The following is a 14,211-nucleotide window of genomic DNA, read 5'->3' on the forward strand; positions in this document are numbered from 1 at the left end:
CTACCAGATATAGATCATTCGACCCTGATCTATGGGCTATATTTGTCCACTCAATCGGGTACCTCCCACACTAGATTTCGGATAAGTTCAATACCTGCTCTCGAATAACTTTGATTTTTGTTGAAGCGACGGTAAAATTTTTTCAGGGGCAAGTCCATAACTCTTGAGAAAACAGTCCGAAAAATGCAAAAAGCCCCTATGGAGAGCATGATAACTCTCGAACTGATCAAACGATTTGGTTCAAAATTTGGACTTCGTCATATTTTGTCCAAACTTAGTATCAGTTCGAATATGAGCAATACCGGTCCACAACTTCCGGTACTTTCCTCCAATATTTAAAAAAATTTCACTAAAATTTTATGAACGATATCTCTTGAACGGGGCAACCAATTTGGCCCAAACTTTGGATCTCCTAATATTTTGTTCAAATTTAGCTTAACTTATAAAATGGTCCATATCGGCCCTCTCCTTAGGGTACCTATCCCACATAAGTTCAAAGTTCAATTTACATAGGCTGAGGGTATATCTCTGTCCGCAAAGCCGACTCATACTTTTTTACTTGTTTGAGAACACTTTTTAACATAAGATACTAACTTTGTCATTACGTTCAAATTAAAAAAATGTCTGTCTATCTGCAACAATATAGGTCCTTGTTTTGGTATACCTTTCCATGTAACGAATCTTGAGGGGTTTACACTGGAATATCTGTAATTCGGATTTTGAATTATCACTGGGTAGATAACAGCTAGGCAGACCTAACTGATTAGTAAATATTTAATAAATTTTGAGCGGTGGAATTTATTTTCGGAGACGACTCCGGAGTTGACGTCGGAGTAGGTGTCGTGAAAAAGTTGCACTGGAGTCGGAGACTGGCTAGACTCCGAGGCCCTGGTTAGAACCATAAAAATATTTAAAATAATAAAAAATAAAATAATAAAAATATTGTGGCCTGTTGAACCCCTAAAAATATTTTCTAAATTTTTTTCTAAACTTTTTTTGGTCTCTTGGGACCTTAAAACTAATTTCTAAAAAATACACGTTGCTTTAATCAACTCAATACAATGACGAAGAGCATAAAGCAAATATTTATTAAAATATTCCAGTTTTTGGTCTGCCTGGGATCTCTTGTGGTCTGTTGAATCCCTTAAAAATATATTCTAATTTTCTTCTTAACGTTTTTTGGTCTGCTGGGACCTTAAAACTAATTTTTAAAAAATCTAAGTTTTCAAAAATTTTAATAATTATAGAATTTAAAACAAAACATTTCCTTTTAAATATTCCATAATATATCTCAAAAAATACCTAGGCAGCAAACATTACCAAAATCAAATTAGTTTCCAATTAGAAGTGTTTGCCAATAAATCTCTACCTTCCACACACACACGCACATCAATGGCAATAACAGCTATAACAAATATTTACATTTCTTTCATTTATTAAATTTCATGGTAATGCTTTAATCAACTCAATACAATGATGAAGAGCAAAAAACAAATGTGATTGAGTGTTTGTGTGAGTGTGAGATGAATAATGAGTGAGTGGTATATGAACATGGCTCATACGCACAAAAAGTGTCTTTAACAAAGAGCCATCCATATAGGAGGCATACTGTTTATTTGTTACTCACATTGATTGTGTCAACAGCATCCTCTCTTTCGCTGAACGGTGGCTCAGCAAATGAGAGGGTGGTGGTTGTCACTCATCCTTTGATACTCCCTCTGTTTTACTGTTAATTGTGTACAGTATTATAATGAACGCACCGCACCGTGAGAAGCCAGTGGCTTGGTTGCCATCAACATTGTTGTTGTTTTTCTTGTTGTTCTTGTAATGGCTACGTGTTTGTACTTTTTATAATGAAATAATGTTGAATTTTTTTGATAAATTTATTTCATGTTCTTTTTCTATCTTTTCTCCATGCGAAAAAAATAATGTGTGTATTTGTGCGAATTACAACAGTTCCTTGTATATTTTTATTCAATGAAATAATATATAAAATGGACAACAATGGAACGTGAAAAGGAAGCCTGATAGTTCTGTGTCGGAACACAAGAACTTACACACACACACAATCATACACCAAGAGCCAAAACTCACACAAACATAAACAGACTATACACCAAGAGGCATTTTGCCAGGCATAGATATGAACCAGAACCAGCGCCAGGAAGGATATAAACACACACACACATACAAATACATGTAGCAAACAGCCGACATGAAGACATGCAGAGAATGTGCTAAAACATGAACAAGTTTCCTGTGAATATAACAACAACAAATAAAACAACAATAACTACTACAACAACGGGTTCCATAATAAAAACAGAGAATGAGAGAAAAAATATTTTATTAAAAAATAATCTAAAATAAAACGGAAACTATGCAAGGAATTAGAAGAGCCATAACACAGAAAAAGAGTGTGCAAAAAGGAAACAATAATTGAAAATTACAAAATAGAATTAATTTTATGAAATTAAAACAACAACAAAATTACTAATATTAAATACATACACAATAAAAATTTACAAGTGTGTCGGAAAAATAAGTTTGAAGTGATAAAGTGTTACAAAAGCAACAGCAAAACAACAACAAAAGTGTCTGTCAGTCAACGACAAGAACAGCATTTCCCCTTAAAACTAATAACTGGAACAAACAACAACAACATCTACAACAGCAATAGTAATACCAACAACTCTGACGACAAGTGCTCTTCCTCTTCTAGTTTTTGGATCTAATTAGAACAACTTAAAAATAAATCCCAACACAAACACAGGCACTTAGAAATTTCAAACTTAAAAAAAAAAACAAAAACAGAAAAAAACAAGTCACCAATACCCTAAAACGGCAAAGTGAGGGAGAGGAAGAGTAGTTAACAAAGAGAAACACCAGCTATTTTGAATTAGCATTAACCCTCTTCCTTAACAAAACCCAACAACCAAAGGCAAATCTAAAAGGCGAACATAGAAGAAAAAGGAACTGTAGCAGCAGAAGCAGCAGCCCAACCACAAACAGAGGCAACAAAAAACGCTTTAATGTATCCTTAGTACTTAATACAGGTGAGTTGTTCTTCTTCTTGGTTCTAATATGTTTTCTATACATTTGGTTTGCTTCTGACGGCAAAGGAGTGCCATGGTTGGGGGGGAGGGGAGATGGGAAAGACTGGCAAGAAAATTTATGTTAATGTCTTCCTTTTGTTTACCAAATGTAAAACCCCCGCCCGGATAGGGAAATTATCCATAAATAACATGTATACATATCACGTCCATGTGTGGATGGATGGATTTCTTTTGTGTTCGATGCTGATGTTGATGATGATACGGAGTTATATGTGTCATTAAATATGCCTGAAACGTTTTTACACAAAAGAATCGAGGATAATAATCAGGGATATTAAGATTCTTAAGGGGAAAAACATAATTATTAATATTGAGAAATTATACAAAAACGTTTGAAGGACCACCTTTCTTCCGTCCCTCTTTTTTTGGCAAGTTATGGCACTTTTAATGATGGAAAGCTTTTGCGTATATAATCTATGGATTTGTTGTGAAATACATTTAAAAAGGGGATGATTTGGTTTGAATAATTGTTATTAATTTCCTTTAGATAGCTGCGATTGCGGGTTGTAAATATGTATTGTATAGTAGGGCGTATGAGTGTTGACGTAACATATACGCAATGATAGCTGTATGAAACAAATCGATCTGTTATTTTTTGGAGTTTATAAATGAGAATGAAGACAAATTAATATGAGAAAAGTACAGTTTGGAATCTAAAGCTTTAGGAAGTTCGAAAAACATATAATTTATGTAGGATTAGGTATATTACGAGGCCGTAACACCGTAACCGTAGCATCGCAGCCATGAAAGGTTAAGGAGTCCATAAAAGAAAACCTCTGAATCGTATGTTCGCCCTAGCCATTTGTTGGATGAGCTTCTTGACATATTGTAGCTCATATTTTTCAGACAGACGAGAGGAGTAGTTGACACCCCTAAAATAACGAAAAGTTGGGTTTTAAACGCTTTAAAAACATCTTTTAGCGGAGAAAATCGTTGACTACATATTTCTTGACGAGCGGGAATAAAAAGAATTCACTGGGTGCCAAGTCACGACTGTACGGCAAATGACACATTAATTACATGTTTTGTCCGGTCAAGAAAGCTCTGGTTTGAATCGATGTGTGAGAACTCACATTGTCATGGTGCATAATGATTGGTCTGTTTGTTTTTCGAATTTCTCCGAAGACTCAGAATTGACCGTCCTACGTTACGTTACGCGGAATTGTTGCCACCGGGCCCGTTTTGCCGAAGAAATAAGCGACCATTTGCTTCGAAGTGTTTCTTCCATGAACAACTTTCATTGGATTTGGCTCGTCGTGGAAGACCAATTCGGTCTTGGTTTTGTTTCGGGCTCATAATTCGTCACCTGTGATAATCTTATAAATGTCTTTTGAAGCACCACATTACACCAATCGACAAGAGACTTTTATGAGCGATTGTCATATTGTTCGGGATCCAATGAGAACAAACCTTTATTAGCCGACAGGTGTTTCGCTGTGCTATAGGATGGTGCTTCATCACCATATAGATATTTAGTTTCATCGATGCACTCTACACCTTTTTCAGATGTAATTTGAATCATTTTAATTGTAATTCGTAACATTTCATTAGTAATTTGATTATTCAATTTGTAATTCAAAACAATTCAATTGTAATTGGAGAATTCTAATTACAATTGAATTGTTTCGAATTATTCCATTTGTAATTCGAATTATTTAATTTGTAATTCGAATTATTCCATTTGTAGTTCGAATTATTCCATTTGAAATTCGAATTATTCCATTTGAAATACGAATAATTCCATTTTTAATTCGAATTATTCCATTTGAAATTCGAGTTTTTCCATTTGAAATTCGAATAATTCTATTTGTAATTCGAATAAAAAACTCACTTTAATAATAGCTGAGGTAGCCGTTTGTATACATACATATGTATACATATTTTTTTATACCCTCAGCATTTATGCTAACGATGGTATATACACTTTCATACGGGCAAAATGTGCATCATCGAAATAATGGTTTTAGACCTCAAGTATGTTTGGACGAAATGTGTTTTAGACAATTTGGGGTCGATTGAGCAATGTCCGTCCGTCTGTCTGTCTGGCTGGCTGGAGCGCACGATGACTCTCGAACGGATCAATCGATTCGGTCCAAAATTCGTCCTTAGTAAGATTTTGTCCAAATGTAGCATAAGTTCGAAGATAAGCCATATCGGTCCACTCCTTCAGGTACCTCCCCCACAAAAGTTCAAAAATATTCGGAAAAATTGTTCGTACGGTAACTCTTGAAGGGAGTGGCCGAATTGGTCCATACTTTACACATCCTAACATATCTACCAGATAAAGATCAGGTTCAAATATTGACTATAATTGTCCACTCCATCCGGTACCTCCCACACAAAATTTCGGATAAGTTCACTTTAAGACCAACAATCGAATCACTTTGATTTTTGTTGAAGCAACTTACATTCACTGCCTCAATTACGATGGTAAAATTTTTTTCAGGGGCAAGTCCATACTTCTTGAGCAAACAGCCCGAAGGGTGTAAAAACCCCCTATGTCATCATATTTAGTGGCTGGAGATCCACTTCCATAATAGTCAATGTCGATCCATTCCTTTAAGTATCTCCTCCGAAAATTTTTTGATCTTTAATCCTAACCAACATTTCTGTCGGTTCATACATCCATAAATTTTAAAACCCCCTAAACACAAACGTTTTTTGGGATTTTTTTTTTCAATATACAGAGGCTGAGGGTATATCTCTGTCAGCAAAGCTGACTGATACTTTTTTACTTGTTTATATTTAAAACAGTTAAAAAAGAATCAGTCGGCTTTGTCCACAGTCTTTTCAGTATTTTGTGGCCTTTTTTGGATATTTGAACTTGCTGACGAAAATGTGGATTAGGATTAAAGTTCAAAAGTGTTGCAGAGGAGGTACTTAAAGGAATGGACCGACATAGTCCAATATGGAAGAGGATCTTATATTGGGGTCATATCTTTTCGATTGATATCGCGCCCACTATTCATTTCAGTGGGACATCGTATAACTTTAGGATCAGTAAGCATGGATTTTCCACGGAAAACATAATTTCGGCTTAAAGAGGACCACAACGAACAGCATCTGTATACATTTCCAAAGGAACTTCGAACAGGCCTTAAACTATACTTATACACAACTGTTGAACTTTTGTGGGAGTACCAACGCTACCGCCATTTTAAAAGTTAAACTAAATTTGGACAAAAATAATAGGAGATCCAAAGTTTGGACCAAATTTGTTCAAGAGATATCGTGCATACCATTTAAGTGACATTTTTTAAATATTCGGGGAAGTACCGGAGGTTGTGGAGCGGTATTGCTCATCTTCGAACTGAAACTAAATTTGGACAAAATATGACGAAGACTAAATCGTTTGATCAGTTCGAGAGTTATCGTGCTCTCCAGGCACTACATATGGTACCATAAGGGCTTTTTACAACTTTCGGGCTGTTTTCTCAAGAACTATGGACTTGCCCCTGAAAAGCTTTTACCGTTGTAATTGAGGCAGCGAATGCAAGTTGGTTCAACAAAAATCAAAGTAATTCGAGAGCCTGTCTTAAAGTGAACTTATCCTACATTTTGTGTGTGAAGTACCCGAAGGAGTGGACAAATAAAGTCCATATTCAAACCTGATCTATATTTGGTAGATATATTAGGATGTGTAAAGTATGGACCAAATCGGCCACTCCTTTCAAGAATTATCGTGCCCACAATTTTTTCGAACATTTTTGAACTTTTGTGGGGGAGGTACCTGAAGGAGTGGATATAAATGGCTTATCTTCGAACATAAACTAAGTTAGAACGTTCGAGAGTTATCTTGCACTCCAACCACTGCACACGGTGTCATATTGTTTCCTTTTTTTTGCACTTTCCAGGCTATTTTCTCAGGAAGTATGGACTTGCCCCTGAAGAAACTTTTACCGTCGTATGGGGGACAGTGAATAGAAATTGTTACATTAAAATCAAAGCTATTCGAGAGAAGGGAGGTACCGGAAGGAGTGGACCGATATAAACCATCTTCGAACTTAAACTAAGTTTGGACGAAATATTACGGAAGCCAAATTTTGGTCCGAATCGGTTAATCCTGCCAGACACACAGACGGACGGACAACTCCAAATTGTCTGAAACGGATTGCGTCCATACATACTTGGGTCTAAAACCATTACTTCGATGAGGCACATCGGTGGGATATTGACGCCTCAACCTTCAAAATACCGAATGTGGGTTATATGAAGGCGCAAACTTATACCGACAAATTTCAGGTGGAATTTTGATATCCCTAATGAATACTCAATACCAAATTTTCTTCCTTTTCGGTTTGTTAATGACGCTGAAACCTTCAAAATACCGAAAGTCGGTAGGGGCCGTTCTATGGGGACTATATGAAGACGTGGTCCTATACCGACAAATTTCTTGAAAGTTTAGTACCCCCAACGAAGATTAAATGACAAATTTCAGCCATTTCAGTGGTATGTTAAGGCAAAAACCTTCAAAATGCTGAAAATCGGGAGGTATCGTTATTTGGGTGCTATATCAAACCGTGGACCGACCATTATCAATATCAAACATCCTAGAAGGAATAGCAACTTCTATACCAAATTATAAAGCTCTGTCTTAAATATTGCGAGCTATGTTTTGATTTGAGTAGACAAACTTAGAAATCTTTGCTGACCGATAATATATTCTTTATAGGTTCTCCGACGAATAGTTTGTTGTGTTACATATAGGTAACAAATTATGGTGGAGGGTATAACAATACATACTTATATACATATGTTCCCACAAAATCTCCAAGGGACAAGGGAAACTTTGCTTATATCCATAAGTGCATGCCGATTCATATTAGTTCAACGATATGGGACCTACTCTGCGATAGTCCAACGGTATGTCTTACACCACCTCTTGTATAGAAGTTTTTTATGACTGAAATGTTATTCAGAAAATGTTAGTCAATATTACACTGAAGGGATTTGCCGCCACGGAAAACTTTCAGTGGAATGTTTTGAGTGGAAGGTGAATGTGTTTACGATTGCACCACGTGGGTCTACACGGACTATCCCCTACAAATGTTAAAGATCCGAGAAGTCACCTTAAACTGTATTAAAGTGCTAAAAATATCCGAAAGAATGCAAGAATTAGTTCATATTGGAAGTTGATATACATAGGTTAGGTGATCACTTCACTCGGAGATCTACACAATTATCCTACATAACTTTGGAGATGATGATGATGAGTAAATTTCATGGCCATAGCTTGTTGAAGAAATTTCAAGAATATTGCAGGAAAGATTTTTTTAATTTAAACCGGGTAATGGGATCAATGTCTGATAAGAAGGTGGGAGTATCTACAGTGCTGCTCAAAACATTTGCAACTGGAATGACTAGTTCATATTTTATATAGTTCTGAGGTAGTTTGTGGATTTGAAATGCCAATATTTTTGTAGATTGATTGTTTATTGAATCCTTTTTAAAGATTTAAAAATTAATTTCCAAAAATTTCACTTATTTTACAAAAAACATTCAAAACAAAGCTCGAACTCACTTTTGGTTCTGCTCAAAACATTTGCAACTGAGAAAATTTGATTCAAAATCTGAAGAAATTATTTTTGTTTTGATGATATATTGTGAATTAAACATTTTATTTATTATCTGGAGACATCGTAAAGGAATAAATTAAATTAAATTAAGGAAATAAATTAATATATCCTTTGGAATCCTGTGCTCTAAGGATAATTGTAAAATACCAAGGTTTTATTCGATATTTAATAGTCTAGAGTCCAGATCTGGGTCCCGGAACCTCCTATATGAATTTAGATTACTATAGCTGATTGGGTTCGATAAGAACTTAAGCATATTTTCAAAAAATTACTAGTTTTACGTGTTTATATATACGTTTAGATGCGGTATTATGCCAAAACATTCTGTTATACGACAATTCCGACGTGTACATGGTGAGATTTTGAAATGCTACCTGTCCGGATAGTTCTTGGATCTGATAAATATCTCGACCTCATGTATCCTGTACCATTTCTGTCCATCAAAATACCTCCAGGGCAATATAAAACACCTACTACGTTTTGGGTCAAATTTTTCGTGTAAGGGGACAAATTCTATTATCTTTCGTTCTGGTGAACAATCAAATTTTTTCAAGTCATATAACTTAAATATTGATTTATATCGAGAAGAAGTACTAGGTTTTACTACTCCAAAAACATAACCACACATTTTTTGCATAATTTCTATGAAAAATTCCACTTTTGTTGGAAATTACTGTTTTCTCAAAATTTGTCTATTTTGGTATACCGGTGTGCATGGTACACTGCCGCTCACTTGAATAGAACCCCCCTGGAAAATTTTTTTCAACCTCCATTTTTTTCTGAAGTATACAAGATATGAAGTTTTGAAGTTTTATTATATTTTGCTTCATGTGTTTGGAGTAAACTTAGTCATTCATTTGCATTCAAATCCAATTTGTATAAGAATTATACAAGGAAAATTAAATAAAGTCAAAAATTGAATTAAAAAATTTGGCTCATTTGAATAGAACCCCCCTTTAAAACTTGGGAATGCAGAAAGATTGTATTAGAATATCGATGCATATTCACTCTATATTGAAAACGAAGTACTTTCAGTAATATTCAGTAAAAGTATATCCCTCCTGTTTAACGGTACATCCGTATATCCTGCTTTGGCAAGGATTCTTTAAATAATCAGGTGTAATGCCTAACAAAGCTTGCTTTTTTCTTTCAACAAGTTTATTTTTGGAAGCATACTGTCTCCTTTAGTCGTATATTTTACGCATAAGTCATTCCCATACATTTTAGATAATATTTACCACTGTAGAATATGACGGCCCCTCCAGGATATCGGCATTTCTTTTCAAAAATTTAAGTTTTGATGAATCGAATTGTACAAAAGTTTATAAAATCGTGATGAAATTGCCACTCGGGATATCCGAAAATGTTTCTAACTACTGGAAATGCCTGTTTTAGAACTCCTTTGTAAATTGTCGTGCGTATTTAGGGTGAAAGAAATTGACGCCCAAGTCCTTCATAATTATTAAGGACTCTTCTCATTAAGTAAACTATTGTTTTCGCGTCTTTTGAATGGAAGACCATCTTCTAAATTGTTTCTGCAGCGATGAATGTGTTTTTTATGGAGCTGGAACGCATTACTAATTATGAAGGACTTTGGCGTTAATTTCTTTCACCATAAATGCGCACGACAAATTACAAAGGAGTTCTAAAACAGAAATTTCCAGCAGTGAGAAGCATTTTCGGATATCCCGAGTGGCAATTTCATCACGATTTTATAAACTTTTGTACACTTCGAGTCATCAAAACTTAAATTTTTGAAAAGAAATGCCGATATCCTCATGGGGCCGTCATATTCTACAGTGGTAAATATTATCTAAAATGTATGGGAATGGCTTATGCGTAAAATATACGACTAAAGGAGACAGTACGCTTCTAAAAATAAACTTGTTGAAAGAAAAAAGCAAGCTTTGTTAGGCGTTACACCTGATTATTTAAAGAATCCTTGCCAAAGCAGGATATACGGGTGTACCGTTAAACAGGAGGGATATACTTTTACTGAATATTACTGAAAGTACTTCGTTTTCAATATAGAGTGAATATGTATCGATATTCTAATACAATCTTTCTGCATTCCCAAGATTTAAAGGGGGTTCTATTCAAATGAGCCAAATTTTTTAATTTAATTTTTGACTTTATTTTATTTTCCTCGTTTAATTCTTATACAAATTGGATTTGAATGCAAATGAATGACTAATTTTACTCCAAACACATGAAGCAAAATATAATAAAACTTCAAAACTTCATATCTTGTATAATTCAGAAAAAATGGAGGTTGAAGAAAATTTTCCAGGGGGGTTCTATTCAAGTGAGCGGCAGTGTATGTATCGGAGGTGTTTGTATCGATTTATCGGTGTCAAGCCTTTTTTTAACATCTGTTGATTTACGCGGTATACAGCTCTATTTAAGATATTGTGATGTTGCTATGTTTCTTTTTGTACCTCGTTGGATCCATAATTTTAAAAAATTACCATTTTAGCAAAGCGTTGATAAACATTTCTGGTCATAATTTAAGTTTTTCTTAACAAATTAGACATGTCTTGTTTTGGGCATACTTGTCTATCAAAAGTCAACATATGTGCGATAAAATTTACTCCTCATGAAAGCTTGTTGTCCCCTTCTTCTGATTAAAAACAATTTGATGCCAATCAATACAAAAAACTGGTAAAAAAATAACTAATTGATATTCGTACCACGGAGTTGCAAATGTTTTGAGCAGGCTAAAACATGTGTTCCTCCGATATTTCACACATTTTTTAAACATAAGTGTTCATAACTGAATAATCCTTTTTAAATCTTGAAAATATGGTCAATAAATAATCAAATAACAAAAACAAACATAATTCAAAACTCAAAATGTCCCTATAAATACACTGAATGTGATATAGGCATCCGAGTTGCAAATGTTTTGAGCAGCACTGTATCTCACATCTCTGCAGTAAACCGTGTCTGATTGTGTTCAGTAAGGGAAACCGGTAAAGCAATTGTTCTACCTTATCCATGTCTTATGCATCTTAAAGGTAGAGGTCTAATCCTACAGTATCCCGTAATAAGTCCCACAGCGGACTGTATTCGTAATTTATTCAGCATTTAGTAAATTGATTGCCTTAGACGCACCCTAAGCGAGTTCATCTGTTAATTCGTTTCCTTTATATTACTATGTATGTCCTGGGACCCAGTAACGATTAAGAATGTCTCGTATATCATAAAGAGCCTTTCTGCAGTCAGGGATAGCTCGCTAGTTTACATCCATGACGTGAGAGTTTTAAGGGCAGCCTTACTATCGTTTCAAGTCCTCTAACTAACTTTGCTACTTTTCTGAAAGCAGAAATTTCTCCTACAGCTATCCTTATATTTATATGACTGTTTCGCAGTTGACACCGGTGGAAGTCGGTCTAGGGGGTACCAAACGGTATAGAGGATAATTACATTCAGCAAAAAAACTGAAAGTGGTGGACTTGTACGATTACAGCCAGATTCAAGTTGACTATCAATTAAGTTTGAGTCCTTTGCATGCTACCTTTCTCTCCCTCAGAATCTATAAGCAAACCCCGCCACTTGAAACAGAACCAGGATATCAAGAGGTTTTTGATTGCTCCGGTGATGGAAATTAATGCCGCCATTTCTACACTTGATAGTTTGGCTAAAAGTGCATTATTCCCAAGTGCCTGCCACCAGTCGAGTACACTATACCTTAAGATGCACAGAACCCCGTTAAATACATCCAATATATGACTTCATTTTTCTCAATGTTATTTTTTGCAGGATTAGAGTGCAAAAAGGCCTTTCTTAGTCGGCTCCACAATATTCCTTTTTCATGTCATGCGCTGCTCCACGATTGTACCGTGGTATTTAGCTTCAGGAGAAAGTTCTAATGCAACTCCATCCAAAACTGGTGGCTGGATCGGCAAATTTACGCTTCCTGATGATTAGTAGGGTGTGTGCCACTAGACATGTGCGAGTGCATTGGTATTTTTCGAACTGTCACTTGCATGTGTAAACGGAGGATAGATTTTAATTTGTCTTTTTTAAATAGTCCGATTTATTTTCATTGTTGGTATTTTATTACAGCCAAGGCACATTTATATAATGTAGAGTTGACAATCAGCTGTATTTTTACTTTTTTTTTTTGGAAATTTGGGTTTCAAAATTCAATATGTTTTTCCTGAGAAAATTTTTAGAACGACCCTATTATTCAATATTATCTTTGACATTTAATTTTGTATAACAACAATTTGCTTTTGTAAACTTATTAGTTGTTGTAATTCATGCATCTACCTTATATTAATGTGCCTAAATACAGCAAACCCGGGTCCGGGTTTCTGGCCCGTCGTATTTAATTTTAATGACAACTTTTTATGGACTTTATGCTTTATAATCCAAAAATAGGTATTTTCTACCTCATTTCTTAGGGTCCACTGTCAAACCATTACTCATTGAGGATTATAAATTTATCAACAGCTTTTCTCTGTAACCTTTCTTTCTCTAACGGTCTTTGTCGGATTTTTCGTCCAATGAAGCTGTTTAGAATTTATTATCGTCCCTGTCCCCAATATTTATCCTAAAGCGATCTAATTAGTAAAAAAATAGTAAAGTCGAGTTCTCCCGTTTATTAAGACTTATATTTTTTTAGTTTTTCATGGCTGATAGACCGTTGAACCTTACCATTAAAGACAATATGTATATACATTAGGCCGGGGCGATTTGTGTGGAAGGAAAAAAAACCTTAATGGGCCCTTCGCGTTTCTGATTCCTGGTATTGAACTGAGCAAAACAGTCTACTGGACCATATGTCTACCGCGAAAATCGAGCCTCCCGATTTTGACTTTAAGTTTTTTATTGGCGTTTTTTTTTTGAATATTTTGGCATATAACAGCCAAACCATTAAGATTTGCGAACAAACACAAAGACTAAAATTGTAGCCAACACAATAATTAAGAACTCTCTAGTACATCGCGAAATTATTGGAATGCTCCTTCAGGCAGCTTTGGCCTTGATAAAGTGCACATTTGTCGGCAAATATCGATAAATGACATTGTGCTACAAAAGTTGATTAGAAAAATATTCAAGCGTTCTGTTACAAAATTCTATCGTGTTGACGTCCATGGACAACGAAAATACTTTTGGTTCGGTTGGGTCACTTCGTTTTATTATTTTATAACGGTAAAAGTAGTGAAAATCTGGGTTTCTAACATTTTCAAATTTAAACGGGCATATCTTCTTTTTTCACTACGGATTTCTATTGATCCCCTTTTTTATAAAAGGGGTGAATAATATCTTCCGAATAAGCTATTATTTGTTCAAATCGGTTAATAAATGTCAAAATTATAGTGGTTGATTCATACCAATACAATATACAACTGTATACTTAAACTGAATTTCTCATAATTTTCAAAATTATTATTGAACAAAACAAAAAACAGTTAAAGTACAAAGTAATTGTATTGGTATGAATCAACCACTATAGTTTTGACATTTATTAACCGATTTGAACAAATAAAAGCTTATTCGGTAGATATTAT

General features: G+C 34.9%; 1 protein-coding gene across 8 annotated transcripts in view; it reads left to right on the forward strand.

The window, feature by feature from the left end:
* dysc (whirlin protein dyschronic) overlaps window positions 1-14,211 on the forward strand; it is a 417,061-nt gene that overhangs the window by 36,327 nt on the left and 366,523 nt on the right. For 7 of the 8 annotated variants that reach the window (XM_073980697.1, XM_073980695.1, XM_073980700.1 and 4 more), the window contains exon 2: window positions 1,957-3,056. The gene's annotated coding sequence lies outside the window, so the exon portion shown is untranslated. The remainder of the gene's footprint in view (window positions 1-1,956; window positions 3,057-14,211) is intronic. The other variant, XM_073980702.1, reaches the window with a different exon arrangement.

This window comes from Musca autumnalis, unplaced genomic scaffold, assembly GCF_047663935.1.
Source record: "Musca autumnalis isolate F117 unplaced genomic scaffold, ASM4766393v1 scaffold_4, whole genome shotgun sequence".
Taxonomy (NCBI): domain Eukaryota; kingdom Metazoa; phylum Arthropoda; class Insecta; order Diptera; family Muscidae; genus Musca; species Musca autumnalis.